The sequence below is a fragment of the Myotis daubentonii genome, chromosome 1, assembly GCF_963259705.1.
Source record: "Myotis daubentonii chromosome 1, mMyoDau2.1, whole genome shotgun sequence".
Lineage (NCBI taxonomy): Eukaryota > Metazoa > Chordata > Mammalia > Chiroptera > Vespertilionidae > Myotis > Myotis daubentonii.
In genome coordinates this window covers 56,106,996-56,128,395 of record NC_081840.1, presented here as the reverse complement: position 1 = coordinate 56,128,395, position 21,400 = coordinate 56,106,996, and positions in this window count along the sequence as shown.

Below are 21,400 nucleotides of genomic sequence, written 5' to 3'. Positions count from 1 at the left end.
ATTTTGACACAGTTCCTGGATTACCAATCATGATAGGCTGAATAATGCCCCTCTCATTCCTACCCCTTAAGGAATATCCATGTCCTAATCTCGGGAACCTGTGAGTGTCACCTTACTAGTATATGGGAGAGGGGAGGACTTGGAGGAGGTGATTAACCAAAGGATTTTGAGATGGGGAGATTATCCTGGATTGTCCAGGTGGGCCCTACATACAGTGACATGCGTCCTTATGAAAGGAAGATTGGACACAAACACATACAAAAATAAAGCCATGCAAAGGATGCAGAGAGAAGAATCAGAGAAAGAAGGGGCTAGGGCAGGCACAGGCTTTGAAGACGGAGGAAGGGGTCATGAGCCAAGCAATGCAGATCTAGAAGCTGGAAAAGGGGAGGAAACAGATTTTATTTGAGAGTCTCTGGAGGGACAGTGGCCCTGCAGACATCTTGGTATGGGCCCAATAAAGCTGATTTTGGAATTTTGGCTTCCAAATCTGTGAGAGAATAAATTCTGTTAATCAAATTTGAGGTGATTTATTATAGCAGTCACAGGAAATTTATACATCAAACAAGACCATCCCTGCCAAGACTAAATCCCTGGTTCTGAGTAATGTATGTTGCAGGCCTATGGACATCAGTTACGTCATTTTTCATGTATTTGTCTATATTTGTGCTTATAAGGATAATTTTGAGTGTGATTTTTGACTTTTACTAGTAACCTTCATTTGAGCTATTATCTGAAAAATTTGATGAGATTTGATGGACTAAAATGAGAGACTTTATAAACCTTCCATATAGTAATCCAGGTTCCTTGATCCATTAAAACTTTTTATATCAAGATTACCCAAACCCAAGGTTACTTATGGACCTTCATTTTCATTTAGCTGTATGGACACTTAGCACTTACTTACCTGTTTCTTATTGAAATTCTCTTCTTCTTGGAACTTAATTCTTTGTATTAGGGTTCTACAGAGAAACAGAATCAATAGGATTTCTATCTATTTATCTATCTATCTATCTATCTATCTATCTATCTATCTATCTATCTATCACCTACCTACCTACTATATCTGTCCGCCTGTCTATATTTATCAGTCTATATAATTTAGTTTCATATATATGCTATACATATATTTATAATTGACTCACATGATATTAAGAATTGACTCACATGATTATGAAGTTTGTCAAATTCCAGGATCTGCAGTTAGCAAGTGGGAGACTCAGAACTGATGGTATAGTTCCAGACTGAGAGGTGATGTTTTGATTTGGATCTGAAGGCAGTTCAAGGCAGTCAGGCAAGAGAACTTCCCTCTTATTACAGGTTGGCCAGTATTTTTCTTTTAAATTTAAACCTTCAATTAACTGGCTGAGGGGAATGACATTAGAGAGGGCCATCTGCTTTACTTAATTTACAGATTCCAATGTTAATCTCATCCAGGAACCTACTCAGAATAATGTTTGATCAAATATCTGGCTACCTTGTGGACTACTCAAGTTTATACATAAAATTAATCATCACATTCTGTATTATCTGCTTTTCTTCCTGTCCGCCAACTTTATTTTTGTTCTCATTTCTGAAAGTGGATAACCCTCAGAGTTGAAGTCACTTAGTGCTATTCTTCCTCTCTAAGTGGAGAGTTCCTTGACACTCTTCATCCCTCACACATCTTCAGCTCTATCTCCACCCCTAACTTGCCACCAAGCAAGTAATTCTTAGCCTTATTAAAATCAAACATCTCAAAATTATAACAAATTTCCTACCCTTTAGATGTTCATAATTCTTGCAACGATGTCACCATTGTTCCAGGCACCCAGGCTCAAAACCATGAAGGCATCATTGAATCCATCTATTTTTTTTCATAAAAAAACACAAAACAAAACAAAACAAAAACAACTGTTATTGTTTCTTCCTTAGAAGTTTTTCTCCCCTTGTTACCTTTCTTCTTTCCCCTCATTCCTACTGCCTACATGCTAATCCCTGCCACAGCACCTGGCTATTGCTGCTGCTCCTACTTCTGACCAGATTTCATTTAATAAGCACTCCCTCTGTGCTAGGTGCAGTACCGTGCACTTCACCTGTGTTATCTCTCTCATTTGTCCCCCAAAATACTTTAAAGCAGGTATTATTATTCCATGTTTTACAACTGAGAAACTGAAGTTTAGAGATGTTAAGTGAGCTGTGCAAGGTTTCCTAGCTGGTAGACAGCAGAATAAGAATTAAAACACAGGCATATCTGAGTCAACAGCCTCTTTGGACTTTCTAAAATTTATTCCAACTCATAATATTTGTCAGTTTCTTTACTTGCTCAAAAACTTTCAGTGGCTCCCATTGCACAGAGAAATTAATTCCAGTTAAGGCTTTCTTACAAACATATCTCCTCATCCCTTTCTGTTCCACTACATACCTCCAGTGGACTCACTCAGTTTTTTGTACTTCCATTCCTTGGTTCATACTCTCCCTTGTATTGGGTATAGTTGTCCCTGCCTATCCCAGCTGATACATTGCAGGGCATCCTTCCATATCCCTTATATGTCTCCAGCCTGAAAAAACCACCTAGAACCTCTACACTTTCATTTTCCCACTCATAGAACTAAACCTTTGTCCCATAACTTTGGTGAGAACGTGACTCATTGTATTTTAATTTAGTCACCAGTGTGTCTTCCTGAGAGTAAATTTTTAATTCTGACTTGTTGACAAGTTGAGTTTGACAAGGACAGGGCCAGCATCCTACTCATCGCTGAATTACACCTCCAGATCTCCTCTCCCCTTGAGAACTAAATCATTCATTTTTTTTTTTGCTGAGGGTGTTTCTGATTGACCATGCTCAGCTGAGTCCCTCTTCTTGAGTTGCCTTTAGCTCAGTGGTTCTCAACCTTCTGGACCTTTAAATACAGTTCCTCATATTGTGAACCAACAATAAAATTATTTTCTTTGCTACTTCATAACTGTAATGCTGCTACTGTTATGAATCGTAATGTAAATATCTGATACACAGGATGGTAAAAGGTGACCCCTGTGAAAGGGTCGTTTGACTGCAAAAGGGGTTGCGACCCACAGGTTGAGAACTGCTGCTTTAGCTGAAGACAGCAGCCCCCATCCAGTGGGGTAGGTCTGGCCCCTTGCTTTAACATGGGACAACTTGGAAGGGCCATCTCAGCTCCAGAGCTTCCCATGGGATTGACAGAGTCCTTTGTTACCATTGCTTTGCTCTCCCACTTCCTCCTCTGTTCAGTTATGCTTCCTGCCCGCCCCTGCCCCCCACAGGTGTTGATCTTGAGCGCTGCTTATACACTTTCTGCACATGAATCTTCCCTTCAGCATTTGTTTCCCAAGGAGCCTGACTGTCACAGGGAGGTCTACACCTGGTTGACCACAGTATTTCAGTTGAGTGATAGAAGGCGGCTAGAGGCTTACCTTTTAGGATGAGGACTTTTTCTTATTCTCCTCTGTTTCACTACAGTGCTCTTGTCCTGCCTGTGTCACAAGTCTGGGTTTTCTTTGGTTCAGTTTCTCCAGAGAATAAACCTCTCAGTAGCATAAGAGATGGCTGGTTGTTTGGCAGCTTGGAAGGGAACCTGGAATCTGAATGCCTCATATACCAACATTTGTCCACTTGTCCTGTTTTCAGTCCCACCTACCCTTTATGTGATGGTACTGGGTGTCTCCAATTCCTGAGCTTCCCCAAGATGCTGTTGGGGGAACTGCTGTACAGTGGGGCCTTGACTTACGAGTTTAATTCATTCCGTGACGGAGCTCGTAACTCAAATTACTCATATGTCAAATCAACAGTGAACGAATGAGACACATGATGCTGGGCTGATGTTGTGGCGTTCACTATGACGTTCGCTGCGCCAACTAGCGGTGGGGTATCTGAAGCTGGCTCGTAACCCGAATTTTAGCTCGTAACTCAAAGCAAAAAATAGGCCGAGAGACGGCTCGTATCTCGAAAAACTTGTTAGTCGGGACACTTGTAAGTCAAGGCCCCACTGTTTTCTTATTCTTCTCTGCAGGTATTTAGTTGTTAAAAATTTTTACTTCTGTTAATTCCTCCCACTCTGTTAATTCCAATTTTTTTTTTTTGCTACCCTTCACTTGCTGTTGTTTCTCTCTCTCTCTCTCTCTCTCTCTCTCTCTCTCTCTCTCTCTCTCTCTCTCTTTACACTCAGAGGCTTGTAATTTATAGATTCTTTCACTCACGTTTTAGTGGAGTGTCTGGAGGAACCCAGGTTGACCAAAGGTATAAAGCATGTCTTTTTTAACCAGGAATATGGGATATTCACAGTTTGTTATCAATTTTGGAGCATCTTGATTTTCTTTAAAAAATAAAGCAATGGTTTTTAATTAGAAAATACATTTTTATTTATTAGGGGAAAATTAGGGTGATATGTGGAGTACTGAGTTAAAGTCAGCCTATTTTCATTCACCAGAAGTGAGAAAGGTATCACCAGCCTCTGTCTTGCCCAAGGACATGCGGGATGAGGGCTGCTGGCTGAGGTTGAGACTTCCCTTCATATGCCTAGACACCCAGAGAAAAGGGAAACCTTTGATCGGTCACCTAGGTGATTTGCCTGCATGTTAAGAAACATGTGGAGGTGACTAAGTATCTGAATGTTTGGTGCCCTGTAGACAGTATATGTATATAACTGCCTGAATTTTTCTTATCTAATTCTGATGTTTGGCCTCATGGAGATACAACCATAGGCTAACCAATTGCATTACTGAATATGTCAATTACAGTGGGATCTGAGGGCTGTAAATTAAACACCATGCTTTTTTTTTTTTTCCAGACTGTGTTTGATGCCTGCAGTCACATTTTGGTTCATATTTAGTCCATGTTTTTTAAAAAGATAAGGGCTAATTTCTGGAGTGTGGGAATGTGTACCCGAGGTGGTCTGCTGTGGTGCAGCCTGCTAATCAAAATCTGCCAGCAATGTCATTCAAGGTCAGAGACCCAGTGAACCGCCAATCAAAGTCTGCAGGGCTGTTCATGTTCACTTGTCAGTGTTGGAAAGAGGTCAGTCTCTCTTTGGTGTGGCCCATGTGTGAACAATGAGAATATCTCAGTGGTCAGAGCACATTCTGCCACCTACCCCCTGGCCATTTCAGGATGCTTGCCAAGGTTTTTATCCTACGGGGATACGAGGCAGGGTAGTGGAAAAAGCCAATAGTATTTTAAAAAAACAAACACTGAGTTATGGATTCTCAATTCTAAAAGCACACATGGTGCCAAATTTAGTACATGGCTTTGTTTAATATTATTTGCTTAAATGCCTCTATAAGGAGGGATAACAAAGGAAGATTAGAAATATAATTTTAGATATCTAAAAAGAGATACCTCCTTTAAACATTTTGTACTTGATATTCAGTTTGTGTTCTTGGCTTCACTCAGATAATTATTATTTTGTTTAATTTTTCACTGTGCAAAGATAAGCTTTTCATTTATGGGGAAAATGGCCATGTTTAGGATGCTTTAAAATCACAGAATAAAGCTTGGAAAATTTCTTCAGGGTCTGGTAGACAATGATGGTAAAAATATTAAGTTTTGCATTTCAGTAGGATCTTGATGGATTTTCAAATCTGAGCTCTTTCTGAGGCCAAAGAGATGATTAATCATAATTAAGATTATTTGTCATTCAAAGTTATTTCAGCAGCAGCAAATACTGTGGTGGGCAGCTGTTCAGAGTTCAGTCAGGGTGCCTCCCTGATGGCAAAACCTCCAAATGAGCCATGCTCTGAATGTATTGCTTCCCATGGTAAAATACCCAGGTATTTATGTATATCCACATTTGCAGCTTTATAGACATAGACTATTTTGTTAAACTGTTCAGAATTCATCTGGACATCATGTAATGCAAGTGTTAGCAGCTGCTTTAGTCATAGTCTTATTTTATTAAAACATGTTAGTAACAGCATTTCAAAAGGCCACAGAAATAAAACACTAAAATGAGGCAAAGGGTATGTATATTAGGTGTGAGGACTCAGTAGAGATTTTTCTTTAATTTATAGAAGTCAATGGGAAATGCATTATTTAGAATTGGCCACAGAGCAGGAGCCTTTAAGGTTGGGAATGTCTTTAGGTTTCACTTCTAAGTTTTTTGGGTGGTGGCATCAGAGGGACTGGTGGAGGAGGCATAGCTAGTGGCAGAGGCAGGCTCCTCCCCCATCAGGCTTCTAATCCAACTGGGAAGGCTGTGGTAGAGGTGAGTTTTCCGGAGCTGCTTACAAAGTGAAAAAGTGGGGCTTTGGGAACTGTTGTGAGAAAATGCTCAACAGATGCACCTGGGCCACTCAGGTGAAGGGAGGACTGAGGGTTTACACAGGAAAGGCAGGGTCCTGGTGATGCAAAAAGAGGGGGTAAAAAAAGAGAGCATGCTCCGAATTACCCAGGGAAACTAAGCATTCTCTTTAAAATGGGCTGTACCTGCTCTCCATTCTGGATTAGAAATATCCTTGGTCATCAGGAGCAACAGCTTTTTTTCCTGTTAGTCCATGTTTGAGTCCATAGAAAGTACCTGCTTCCAGCCTGCAGCCTCGGCTGACTGTTCGATAGTAGAGTATGGGAGTGAGATGTGTGAGCAAGGGAGTACAGATCATATTTTCCTTCCCTTCTTCTGATATCCTGATAAACACCCGTAGGCTTGGAGGAAAGATTAAAATCCACGAAGACAAAGAGGAGTGAATCAAGCGTGACCAGCTTCTTTCACAGATGTGAAGGGGGCTGGCCGAGAGGCTCAAAGCAGCCAATTTTCAGCTCTGACAGCTGCCGAGGTCATCAGCTTCCTAACGGCACCCCTCAATTCCTCAGAGGCCAGGGTGTCCTTTGAACTCAGTGGTTGTTACACTTCCAAAGCTAAGCTGAGAAGGGGAGAAACCTGAAAATTTTTCTGGCTCCTGAGTACACAATTACCAGGCCATTGGCTGAGGACTTAGGGTTCTGTATCACCTCTGACCTGCAAATCAGTAGTTGCTCCTAGATGATTCATAATACACTGTGTGTGTGTGTGTGTGTGTGTGTGTGTGTGTGTGTGTGTGTGTATTTGTGAGATAGAGAAGGAATGATGTTTATATGCTAAGAGTTTCTAGGGTGGCAGCAGGAGTTTCTGAGAAGCCCAATGCGCCAGTTCCAAGGATCTTACAGTGGGAGAGCAAGGAGCCTGAGAAATGCAGGTAGTCTTGCAATCTGCTTTTGAAGTGGGTTTTAGTACCTGGGAATATACTGGTCCAGTATTTGTGGAGCTTCAACTCCAGTGGGTGGGAGAGGGCTTTCAGTCTGGAGATCCACTTGGCTTGAGGTAATGATGTGGGAATTCAGGCCTGGGAAGTCCATGTTGGTGGGGAGCTCCCCTCCCACACCCCATAGAAGCAACATGATGGATGAGGAAGGCACTTGGAAAACTTCAGTATAGTATGATGGAGCATGGTGCATTATTTGAAACTTGTTTATAGAAATTACATTATGTCAGCAATAAACAATGACCAATGAGCAATATAAAAATAGTGTTTAGGACTATCATCAGATGAAGCCTGAAACATTTGAACTACCATGAGTTAGAATTTGCGGAGTCCTTAATCTGCAGAGTAATGTAGCTTAAGTGGCTGGCTGTTCATTTAGCGATACAAAATAATCTTGCTCACTCAAACTTGTAATTTTTTCTTCCTTTCATTAATTCATTGTTATCTATATTTAACTGTGATAGTAGGTGCAATTTAATGCTTATGCTATATTCTGGTCTCACTCACAGAAGCAGAGAATGGATAACTGATCCATACCTCCAAATGAAAGAGCAAGTACAAATAAAAGGGAACCATTATAAAGATAAAAAAATGATATAATAGGTTTTCACTGAAAGGCTCCCAAATTATACTAGTGATTCCACAATTGTTACAGCAGAAGATGGAAGAACACTTGAAAATTATTGTTTCAGAGAAGATCAGAAATAATTGCCCATGTTTCCTTCTATGGCCTATCTCTTCTCCATCCCCCCTCCCCACCCCCACCCCGGTTTCCAGCTTTTTTTTTTTACGTCAGCTCAGTTCCTGATCTTGAACCAAGGCCATAAATCCTAAAGCTGAGGCTACCCTAGCTTTGAGAAGTGAGGCATTATTCTAGATGGAAATGACTACTCCCTACTTTGATCCTGGATCTCAGTTCTCTATCCCGCATCTAACACTAGCTACATGGCTGGTGGATATCCCTTAAGACCTCTACAACTAGATTGTCTTCACAACTAGATTCCGAACTTTTGAAGAGCATAGATCTGCCTTTTTGATCTCACAAGCATTGCCTGGCCCAATGTCTTGCATATGCGGGGCTTCATCCACTACCTAGAGGTTTGGCTCATATGAGGGTTCTTGGTTGTCCTTGTCATAGAGACAGGACCAAGGGCACCTTGAGGCCGAACCATGATGGCTTGCACTGCATCTTTAGTTAGCAGCCTCCCCTGGAGGAGCTCTTCTTCACTGGAATAGAAGTGTTTGTCCCACTTACGGAGGGAACATTTCTGTCCAGTTAGGAATGTGATCTTGTAAACTCCTTTCTATCTGTCTCTACTTATCCTAAGAAACAAGCAGATACATTATTTCTGATAATGTATGTGACCCTCCATCCTTCAGGAAGTTCACATTAAAAAATTTTCCTGGTCCAGTTTTATTGAGAAATAATTGATATATATCACTGTGAAAGTTTAAGTTATACAACATAATGATTTGATTCACAGATATTGTGAAATGATAACCACAATTGGTTTGGTTAACATCCATAATCTCATATAGATATAATCAAAAGAAAGGAAAAAAATTCTCCTTGTACTGAGAACTCTTAGGGTGTACTACTTAACAACTTTCCTATATATCATACAGCTATGTTAACTATAGTCATCAGGTTGTACATAACATCTTTAGTAATTATTTATCTTATAATTGGAAGTTGTACCTTTTGACCACCTTCCTCTAATTCCCTCGCTCCTGGGATGATCATATTATAACCGGCAAAAAAAGTTGCTGTTAAATTCAGCAAACAGAAGAGTGATAATTATAGGAACTTCAGGAATCAGCAGTGTTTTTCTATTGGGGGTGGTGATGTGGGGAGGTAATGTGGGACAGACAGCTGCTCAGGGTAGCCAGGGAAGGGGATCTTTGTCTAATTTCTGAATTTACACCTGCAGGTGACCACTTTCTATGGCAAGGTAACAAGAAGGGTTTCCCTTTTGGATCATGTTTTGCTTTCCTGTGACACTCTTATCCTTTGCAATTAAATTTTTTTAACCTTTTGCTGCCTAAGTAAGGAATTGAATGGGAGATAGGGTAGACTCTTTTTCCCTTCTTTCTCTGCCCCCCCCCTGTTTTTTTAGGGTCTGTGATTATTTTTTCAGTACTGTTTGTTTCCCTTCAAACCCCCTCCTTAGCTGGTTATCTTCAGCTTTTGTCTGCCTTGTCCTTTCTGGGATCATGATGTTTCCTGGGGCAGGTCGAGAAGCATTTGATTAGGTCTGATAGCAGCTGGCAATGCACCCTGAGCATAGTCAGTTTATTTTAGAGTTTGAGTTATTTTGTTACCTACTCCGAGCTCTGTCTTTTTTCTGGAGAGAGTTCACGATCTCTATTCGCCAACTTGACATTTCCCTGCCCTTTCCTTCATTCCCAGCACTTCTTTCTGTCATTCACAACCCTGATTCCAGAGTGACCTGCTTGTGTTTGGGTTTTTATTCTTGCACACTTTACAGTGACATCTTTTATTTTGATATACAGAATCACTGCTCTTTAAAGAATATCTCTCGTGTTTTTGCCTGCTCTATGGAATAAAATTCTCCAGCCCACCTCCTTGCCTCTCTCCACTTAGTCTTCTCATAAAGCCTCTCTCCTGACCCTGCCAGGAAGGAATATTTGCATTTTTCTGCTCTTGAATGTGTTTCCACCTTATTACCTGGCATCATGCTACTGCCTACCATTCTGAATTATATGAGATTCCCTGGAAACACTATACCCTTTCATGATGCTGAACAGGTTATCTGTTTGCCTGGAATTCCTTTTAAGTCCCCTTTCTTCTGTAGAAATAACTTCCCTCCTCATCTGATCCCACTGGGGCTTGCCCATATGTGTGAATTCCTATGCAACCTGCAAGTCTTAGATGGTTGTCTCCTTTGACCTATATTTTGACTCTCTCCTTATGTCATACTGCTTCCTTTACCCTTAGTCTCTGGTATAATATATCTCTCTTAGTATTCATCCCATAATATTTTAGTGATCTATGTGCCTATCTGCTTATATAGCAAGAACCTTGCCTTCTTCAACTCTGTACCTAGAGAGTTCTTTCGAGTTTCTGAATGAATAAATGAACCAAAGTGGCACACCAGCTAAATCTGACTATTTTGATGACTTCCTAGTGAAGGGGTGAGAATTTTAAGGGAGAAGACAGCCCTGAGTCCTGGATCAACTTCTATAAATTCCATGAGTCTTTTCTGGGGCTAAAAGCAAAAGTGTGTCTCTCTAGAAACAGTTTGATAAAAAACAAATTTGTTGAATCACGTTGAACAAAGTAGCAAATTGGTTAAAATTTTTCATGCAGACAAAAAGAAAATTTCAGTTAAGTGGAGTTTTAAATATTGACAAATTTTTGTGCACCATATAGATAATACTACAGTGTTATATATACTTTTAATAATAATTTTATTATTATCCATATTCAGGGATTTTCAGGGGTTGTGGGCCAATTCTGTGGCTTTGAAGAATTCTTATAACTTAGTGTTGCAGTTTTAAAATATTTTTTGGGTACAGGAGAATTTTCAATATATGATCTAGAAGTTGGAATCATTGAAACCATTCTCTGGTCCTATTTCTGTTGAGATATGAAATTTAAGGCCCAGACAAGAATTGTATAATTAAAACATTTCCAAAGAAGTAGAGATAGATTTGATTTTACATGAGTTAGAGATTTTTAAATGTCCAAATTTAAAAAATGAACAAAATGCTAAAAATAGATGGGAAAGACTAAGGCCTAACCGGACCTCCTGCTTCTCACTCTTGAGATAGACCCTGTAGTATTCCTGTGGAACCCAAGGGCTCTGGGAAGCCTAGCTTCAAAACCAGTGACCATGCCCTACCCTCTTATTTTACAGATGCAGAAACTACAGTCCAAAGAAGGCAGGTGAGCCACGACTCAAACAGGTTTTCTTTCTTTTGGGCAGTGATAGAGGAGGAAACCTGTTTTGACTCCAGACTCACTTTTTTTCTGAGAGGGAAAATGTGGTGTCATTACTTCATTGGATATGAGTGGAATTATGTTTAAAACATTTCCAAACCAGTAGAGATAAATTTGGTTTGGAAATGTTTCAGGACATTTTAAAACTTGTTGAGTAAGTATTGGATGAATGCCATCTTAGAGGCAGGAAAGGCCCCAGTCATTGGTAAAGTACATCCTTGGGAGTCCATACACATGACTTTTGTTTTCAGGCATGTTCTTAGTACAACCTTATAGAGTAAAGTCATGTGAGCCATGTCACCTATCTGGGCCTCATGGTCTTCCTTTTGACTGTAAAGGGTTAAACAGTAGCCAAGACATGGACACAACCTAAGTGTCCTTCAATGGATGATTGGATAAAGAAGTTGTGGTACATATATACAATGGAACACTACCCAGCCGTAAGAAAGGATGAAATACTGCCATTGCAACAACATGGATGGAGCCTGAAAGTATCATGCTAAGAGAAATAAGTTATATGGAAAAGAACAAGAACCATATGATTTCACTCATTTGTGGGATATAAAACAGAAACCAACAGACAAACAAACAAAACAAACTCATAGATACAGACCACAGAAGGGTGGTTACCAATAGGAAAGAAGGGTGAGGGAGGATGAAGAGGGAAAAGGAAGGCAAATATATGGTGTTGGAGGGAAACTAGACTTTGGGTTGTGAGAACATAGTGCAATATACAGATGAGGTATTATAGAATTGTACTCTCAAAACTCATATAATGTTATTAACCAATGTCATCCCAATAAATTAAATAAAAAATACAATAAAAGGTTAAACTTCTACAAAATAAAATAAGTAAAGTAAAATAAAGGGTTGGAAGATATCATTTCTGGGGTCCCTCTGGGTTTGGCATTCCATGATATAGGGGACATGAGATACTTCCTATAGCTGAGTCTTCTCTTTATAAAGGGTCTCATTCCATTTCCTTAGCACAGATAGGTACACAACCAATTTTCTCATTTCTAAACTACTTTACACGGAGAGCTAAAATTTATTTGTTTTAAAGAAGATTAAGAAAAGTTGGTTTTTAAAGGAAGCATGGGTTTTATTTTTTCATCTTAGCCTTGTTATGGCATTCTCTGGGACTTAGCTGATGCTTTCATTCATTCAATATATTTTGAGTTGATAATTGTGCTAGGCTCTGGGCCAGGGACTAGGGGTTAAAGAGGTCAGCAAGACTTCATCTGTGATCCAAAGGAGTCCACATTCCTCTGGGAGAGACATTCTTATAAACAAATACAATTCTTAGAATCAGGATAAGATATTCATAGGACAATGATAAAAATGACTAAGACTTTGCATGCATTCTATCCTCAAGTACTTTCAACTATCATGCCCATTAAATAAATGAGATAGATAAAGATAATAAGATTCAGAGAGTTTAGGTATTTTCCAAAGGTTATTACCACCATGGATAATAGATTAATTGGGGATAGACTTTAGGCACTGGGATCCTAGTAAGGTAATTATTGCAAAAGTCTAGGTAGTTGATGATGTAGGTTTCAATTCAGCAAGAGATCATGGGCCTGATGGGTAGGACAAGCTTCAATATGCTGACTTGCTTATATTTCCCCTTTAAGGGGTTCTTGCTACAATACTCTTCCATATAAATAATCATGTTGATATAGACTATTATCTGTTGAATCAAGAAAGGATGCTTAACATTTGGAACAACATGGATGAACCTAGAAGACATTATGCTAAGTGAAATAGGCCTGTCACAGAAGTACAAAAACTACATGATACTGCTTATAAGAGGAATCTAGAATAGTCAAACTGAGAGAAGCAGAGAGAGGAAATGGTGGTTTTCAGGGATTGGGGGAGGGAGAAATGGGGTAATATTATGAAAGATGAAAAAGTCCTAGAGAGCTACTGTACAGTTCAGTGCCTATTGCTAATAATAATGTATTAGATACTTACAAAGTTGCTGAGAGTAGAATTTTATTAAGTGTTCTTATCACACTGCCCTGACCGGTTTGGCTCAATGGATAGAGCGTTGGCCTGCGGAGTGAAAGTGTTCTTATCACACAGACAAACACACTAATAATAAATAAATAAATAAATAAATAAATAGATAAATAAATAAATAGCGTGAGAGGCACTTTTAGAGGTGATGAGTATGTTTCTGTTATAGATTGTGGCGATGGTTTCACACATGTATACTTATGGAGATCAAGTTGCGTACATTAAATATATAAAATTCTTATGTGTCAATCATACCTCAATAAAGTGGTCAAAAAAAAAAAAGAATGGGCGCTTAATCTAAGAATAGCCTGTCTATAGACTTGACTAGTGGTCAATAGAATAATCTGTCACAAAAGTCATGGCCAGTAGGGGTGGTTGAACAATTAGATTTGTGACTTGGAGTATTTGAAATTGAGAACTAGAGGAAGAATTACATAGCCAGAAGCCAGAGTGAAAGTTGAAAGGACATAGAGCAAAGCAAAATCACTCTGTGGTGAAATAGTTGGACTGTGATCAATAAGTTCCTGATGGCAAGGTACCTTTGTAACTAGAGTCATGCTGGATCCTGAAGGAACCTCAAGTTCCCCAAGCAAGTTCTATCACTTTGAGCCATGCTGTGTGGCCAAATTACCATGGTCAAGATTTTCATCATCTTAATTCCTACATGTCTGAAGTAAACCAAAGCCTCTTTGTCTGAAGTAAACCAAATTATATCTTTTCCTTGAAACCAAAACAACTAATCTAAAATTGGGATTGAGAGTAGGAACCAAATTTGGGAAGCTTACCTGAAGAAAAAAGCTGATGGGATTTGATGACCAATTTTTATCACTATTGATTATTTTCAAAAGCTAGAACTATTGGAAGAGAGAAGACCACTGCATTTTACAGCAAACTGCACAAAAACAAATCTGACACATGTGGTTTCAAACCATTCAGAGTCTCAATTTCCAGCAAAATTAAGGAGATAATAGACTAAAGAAATATCAGAAGATATAATAACCAGAAGCAACATAAAATGGAACATGCATCACAGGAAATTAAAAGAACTGGTATGGTTTGAAGCAACCACAATTGAACTCTGCTGGAGTTGCCTTTGTCTCTGGACCTTAACATGTATTTGTTACTGCAGATTAATAGCGTCCATTTGGGGAAGAAATGGCCCTGGATCATTGTTCCATTTTAGGAACCACAGGTGTTATTGTACACATTCTGTTTATAACCGTAGGGGTGAGTGAAAAACAACACTCAACCAAGAAAATAGCCACCACAGACCAGAATGAGCTTTGCCAACATTTCCATCCTAATAATTTCTCCACAATCAGACACATAATAGCATGATAATGAGCACAAAGTTCCACTGCCAACGTGGAATGCCAATTTTAAATAAGAGTGAAGACATGAGTGTGTGTGTGTGTGTGTGTGTGTGTGTGTGTGTGTGTGAAAGAATTAAACAAAATTTAATGTGACTTATTTACTCATGTCTTGCATATTAAGTAACCTTCTGAGGTCACCTCATTGAAGGGGCCACTCGTTTTGAAGAATGTAGATTAATAAGCCTCATTGCTTAAAAAATGAGCTTCAATATTTGTGTGAATCATAGAGTCAAAAGAAAAAAATCGATGGGTTATTGACTACTAGGGATGATCACATTCATTTTGCCCTTTGTGGTTGGTGAAATCCATGCTGCAATTACAGAGACAGGCTGGCAGCAAAGAGCCTCAGTCGGGCTTTCAGCTCCACATTAATCCAAAACTCCCCATTTTAATGCAGATATAGATTGCCAGGAGTCAATAGCTGACTTCTTGAATTGTGAAGTAGCAGCTCCAGTGGCTCTGGCAGGCCTGAGCTTACAGTATTTGGGAATTTCAAAGCTTTGCTGTGAGAACCAGCATAGCTAAGGCTTGAGGGGAGGTGCGTTGTGCTGATGGTGTTGAAAAGATCTATCTTTGGGATCTAAAACACAGGTTATAGCAAATTCAAGGTGGGCGGGTCATAGACTCATAGATTGTAAAGCTGGAAAGGACCTCAGAGGTCGCCTGGTCCAGCTCCTTCCTTAAAGATGAGGAAATTGAGGTCCTTAGAGGTTAACTAACTTGCATGTGGTTACACAGCTAGTCAGCAGAGGACTTCATATTAGAAAAAGAGATGTATCCTCCTGGGCTTTCCACTACTCTACATAGGTTATATTAAAACAAAAGCAGAATATGCTTTATATGCTTCTCATGTGAGCATGCAGTTAGTATGTCACTGAATAGGTTTCATTTAATCAATTTTTAGTATTCAACGATCCATGAAGTGGGGCAATGAGGAAATCCTCATCACTGGGAGTATGCATGCAGCTATGCCAACATAAAAACATCATCTGTTACATGCTACAGTGGAGGGAAAGGCAAGATCCTGTGTTTGAGGCATTAAATAGGACAAAATTTAATAAAGTGCTTTGTAAGTGGTAGGACACTATACCCATGAGGGCTATTTTAAGGCACACTTTTTTGGGGGGCAGATTTCTATTTTGTGCAGTATTTTACTTATATCAAACTTGACTGTGAAAGCATTGAGAATAAGAAATAGTATCTTCTATCATAGACAAATAGCATGGTGCTTGGCATGTAGTAGATGCTCAAGAAATGTGTTGAATGTTGTGTATCTAAATCCATATAATAAGCCTTTGTACTCAAAGTGTGGTCTGTTGTTCAGCAACATTGACATCGCCTGCAAGTTTGTTAGAAATGCAGACTCTCTGGCCCCATGCCAGACCTACTGAAGGAGAACCTGAATTCAAGCAAGATCCCCAGGTACTTAGCAGTCTCATGAAAGTTTGATGCCTTGCAATAAGCTATGTGGAGCCAGGTTTGTAATCACTCAAACCTTATTGCAATGAGTTTAGGTGTAAAGTGTGCACATGAGGTGACAATTCTGAGTGATTAAAATTATCCCTAAATGAATGGCCCTACGATCATCCACACACCATATGGGATTGGGAACTGGGAGGGGTGTGTGTATATGTAAGGGATATGGGGGCTGCAGGTTGTTGTCCCTTATTCAACTGAGGGGATAGTGGGTTTACTTCTCCCTTATCATTCCTAATCTGAGCATGTTTTTAAAACACAATAACAGAATGTTATTTAAATAACGATCTCTCTCCCTAACTCATGCAATATAATTCAAGTTAAATACATTTATGATGAGACTCCACTGTCCATGGAAAATATTCTTCTAAGTGCAGTGATATGCTTCTAGTATTATGACCTGAATACATTGCCTGGTTCACCAAGTTCAGTTATAACAACTAGTCACATTGAAATTCAGTGTTTTCACCCAGTTATTCTACACTTTACTAGAGAATCTATAATAATAAAAGTGTTATATGCTAATTAGATTGGATGGCCTTCCGAACGTCATTCTGGACATCCTTCTGGATGAAGCTGCGACGGTGGGAGCCGAGGCAGAGGTGATTAAGGGCGATCAGGCAGGCAGGCTAGCAGTTAGGGGCGACCAGGCAGGCAGGCAGAGACAGGGGCGATAAGGCAGGCAGGCGAGCAGTTAGGGGCATTAGGCAGGCAGAGTGGTTAGGAGTGATCATGCAGGCAGGCAGAGGAGATTAGGGGCAATCAGGCAGGCAGGTGAGCAGTTAGGGGCATTAGGCAGGCAGGCGAGTGGTTAGGTGTGATTAGGCAGGCAGGCGAGTAGTTAGGGGTGATCAGGCAGGCAGGCAGAGTGATTAGGGGCAGGCAGGCAAGTGGTTAGGGGTGGTGAGGCAGGCAGGCAGAGTGGTTAGGGTCAATCAGGCAGGCAGGAAGGTCAGAGGTTAGGAGCCAGCAGTCCTGGATTGTGAGAGGGTGCAGGCCGGGCTGAGGGACTTCCCCTCCCATCTCCCCCTGCCTCCCTATGCACGAATTTCATGCACAGGGCCTCTAGTTATAGTTATAAACATCTTCTTTCAGTTGGAATTTTAAAATAGGGCAATGGGCATGAATAATTAGTGTCTCTCTCACAACACCCTTAATACCAGTGGGCTTCGTGGGTTATTTAAGGCCTGAGTAGCTTCCTGGACCCCACACATATCTCAAAAGAGACAGAGAGTGCAGAGAGTGGCCTTGGCCCGGGGAGCTCTGTCTCTGAATCCTGTGCTGTTTTGTAAGTATCTGCAGGACCTGAGCTGATGCCTGGATGATCAGACTTGGGCTCCAGCAGAGAGCATTAGCATCTGATTTTTCTGACTTCTTTCTTGATCACACAACAGAAAATACAATTTGAGCCAAGGATGAGAGCAAATCTACATAGGACGAGAGTGTTCCTCTGCTTTGCTCCTGCCCTGGGCCATCTTCCATTCTGTTGATGTGGGGCTCATTACCTACACTGAAATGCTTTGAGAAGGCAGGTACATGAGTGATGGCGTGGGACTTGCCTGGCTCAGCAATGGGATGATCAAATTCAACCACTGAAAAGTGACATCTTCAGCTTACTTTTACTGGCTTTAAAATGAACACCAGGTTGCTCTAGGCTTCCATGGAGAGAAGTGAGTTTGTCCTTTAGAGAAAGCACTGGAAGGATTGATTGGAGTAAAAGGGATTCTCCAAGGACATTTCTGATCTCTGTGGTGGCTGCCCCCCTGTTTCATTCCCACCCTAGTCCTTCATCTCTCCCATGCTTTTTGCTGTGCCATTTTCTTTTTCAGTTTAAATTACTTTGTAAATTTTCTCTCGTCTTCCCTCATCATAAATGATTTTTGTAGTCTTGGCTGAGCAACCTCAGTAGTTGTAGGCAGGTTGTGTTTGTAAGGGGGTAGGTTCAGCAGTATCTCTCTATGGTGTTTCTATTGTTTACATGAAAGTAATTCACCAGATCAGCAAGCAGGAGCTGGAAACGTCTTGCCTTATGACAGAACAGATCAGTTCAAACTGAACAGTTTACTAGAGCATATTGCCAGGCAGCCTAGCTTGGCTTCAGAGAAAGCTGCTTCTGTTCCCACTGGTGCTGACCAGTTCAACTCAATGGCTTGCTTTTAGACACCAGCATATATCCTGAAAGAAGGATAAAAATTGGAGTTGGCCTAGACTATATTGCTTTTAAGCAACCATGACTCTGTGAGTGGACAGCCTGCTTTAGGGAAATGATTTGCCTCAAGTAGAATTTGGACATTTTTTTGATTGAAGCAAAGGCATTGCTACATAATGGCATAACTATCATCAACATTTTTTGGCTGTAGTTCCTATAAACAAGATCAATATCAGTGTCATTTGTTTCTTTATTGACATACTCTTGTAAAATTATAATTAAAAAGCAAGTTGTTTAAAAAGGAGATATGAGTCAATTTAACTCCTCTAATCCCAAATTTCCATGGAAATGACTGAAGAAATCTAAAAATGGGGCATGTGTGTCAATACCAGCATTGGAAGTAAGGGAAAGCCTGGAAACTTTAAGTAAGGAGCAAAAATTACCTTAAAGTAGCTATTCAATGAGGCAGATAGGCCTCATTGTTATGTAAAAAGATGCATCAGACTTTTGGTGGTTTGAATGACTTAAAACCAATCTGTTTTATCCTTAATCCCATTGATGCAGATTTTTAAGATTTATATAAAAAAGTAAAACATCTAGAATAGTCAAAAACAAATTTGAAAAAGGATAAATTTGTAGAGCTTTTACTTTCCAATTTTTTTTTATTTTTTGGAGTGCTTAGTTCTTTATTTGTGTCCAGATGGCAACAATTTGTCATAGGTTGGTTTTGGTTTATTATAGTAGTGAAAAGGGATGAAACTAGGACAAAAGTGTCAATGTTGCAGTGGAATAATATCGTAGAACTTAAGACTCAGCAGCTGCCTCCATGTAGGTGGTAGGCTTCATGGAGGCAATATCTGCAATGTTTTTTTTTTTTTATTATTGATTAAGTTATTACATATGTGTCCTTATTCCCACGTTACCCCCTATCCCCCCCATTCAGGCCCTCACCCCCCTATTGTCTGTGTCCATTGGTTAGGCCTATATGCTTGCATATAAGTCCTTTGGTTGATCTCTCCCTTACCCCCACCCTCCCCTACCTTCCCTCTGAGGTTTGATGGTCTGATCAATGCTTCTCTGTCTCTGGATCTGTTTTTGTTCATCACTTTATGTTGTTCATTATATTCCACAAATGAGTGAGATCATGTGGTATTTATCTTTCTCTGACTGGCTTATTTCACTTAGCATAATGCTCTCCAGTTTCATCCATGCTGTTGCATTACTTTCCAATTTTAAAACTTATTATGCAACTACAATTATCAAGACAGTGTGGCACTATGATAAGAATAGCTATGGATCAATGGAACAGTTTGTAAGTTTAGAAATAAATCTTTTATATTTGCAATCAATTAAATTTTCTTTTTTTACAAAGGTGCCAAGGTAATTCTTTGGAATAAGGGTAGCCAGTTCAATAAATGGTGCAGGGACAATGGAATATCTATATCTGAAAAGATAAATTAGACCCTCAGCTCATAACCTACATAAAAATTAACTCAAAATGAATTGTAGACTTAAAAGCAAAAGCTTAAACAAAACTTTGAGAAGAAAACAGAATAAAATCTTTGACACCTTAAATCAGGCAATGATATTTTAGATATAACACCAAAAGTACAGTGAATAAAAAGAAAATACTGATAAAGTGGACCTCATTAAGTTAAAAAACTTTTACTCTTCAAAAGACACCATTCTATGTAATAAAAGCCTAATATGCTAAGTGTCTGGTCGTCTGGTAGGCCATTTAACCGATCAAAGCGTAATATGCTAAAGACTAGGGGCCCGGTGCACGAAATTCGTGCACTGGGTGTGTGTGGGGAGGGGAGTGTCCCTCAGCCCAGCCTGCCCCCTCTCACATACTGGGAGCCCTCAGGCGTTGACCCCCATCACCCTCCAATCGCAGGATCGGCCCCTTGCCCAGGCCTGATGCCTCGGCCAGAGGCATAGACCCCCATCACCCTCCGATCACCTGATCGGCCCCTTGCCCAGGCCTGACGCCTCCGCCAGAGGCATAGACCCCCATCACCCTCCGATCACCTGATCGGCCCCTTGCCCAGGCCTGACGCCTCCGCCAGAGGTGTCAGGCTTGGACAGGGGACCCCCATCTTCCCCTGATCACTGGCTCTGGCCCCCGCCCAGGCCTGAGGCCTCTGGCCCAGGAATCATGCCTGGGCAGGGGACCCCCATCTCCCTCTGATCGCTTGCTCCACCCCCCACCCAAGCCTGACGCCTCTGACCCAGGCTTCAGGCCTGGGCAAGGGGACCATCATATCCCCCCAATCCCCGGCTCCGCCCCCCACCCAGGCCTGATGCCTCGGCCAGAGGAGTTGACCCTCATCACCCTCCGATCACCAATCACCGGATCGGCCCCTTCACCAGGCCTGAGGCCTCTGGCAGAGGTGTCCGGCCTGGGAAGGGGACCCCCAGCTCCCCGCGGTTGCAGGCTCCGCCCCTGCCCAGGCCTAATGCCTCTAGCCTAGGTGTCCGGCCTGGGCAGCGGGGACCCGCAGCTGCAGCGGCCCCGCGATTGTGGGCTCCGCTTTAGGCCCAGGCAAGGGACCCCTAGCTCCCGGGACTGCCAGCTTCGACCGTGCCCAGCTCCCATCACTGGCTCCACCCCTACTTCCTGCTATCACTGGCCAGGGCGGCAAAGGCGCCTGATTCTCTGATCATGGCTGGGGGGCAGGGCAAAGGCGGCCCCAGGGCCGCCTTTGCCCTGCCCCCCAGCTCTTAGCTCCCCCCTGGGTTTCCGATCACTGTCAGTGGCAGGGGGCTTCTTCCTGCTTTCCCTTTTGCCTCCCTACATTGTGCCTACATATGCAAATTAACCACCATCTTGTTGGCAGTTAACTGCCAATCATAGTTGGCAGTTAACTGCCAATCATAGTTGGCAGTTAATTTGCATATAGCCCTGATTAGCCAATGAAAAGGGTATCGTCGTACGCCAATTACCATTTTTCTCTTTAATTAGATAGGATATGCTAAGATTGCTCAACCACTCGCTATGACGTGCACTGACCACCAGGGGGCAAACGCTCCAACCGGTAGGTGAGCTTGCTGCTGGGGTCCGGCCAATCGGGACTGAGCGAGATGGGCCAGACACTCCCTGGAGCCCTCCCGCAGTCCTTCCCCCGCCCCAATCTTGCACTGGTGGGGTCCCTCAGCCTGGCCTGTGCCCTCTCTCAATCT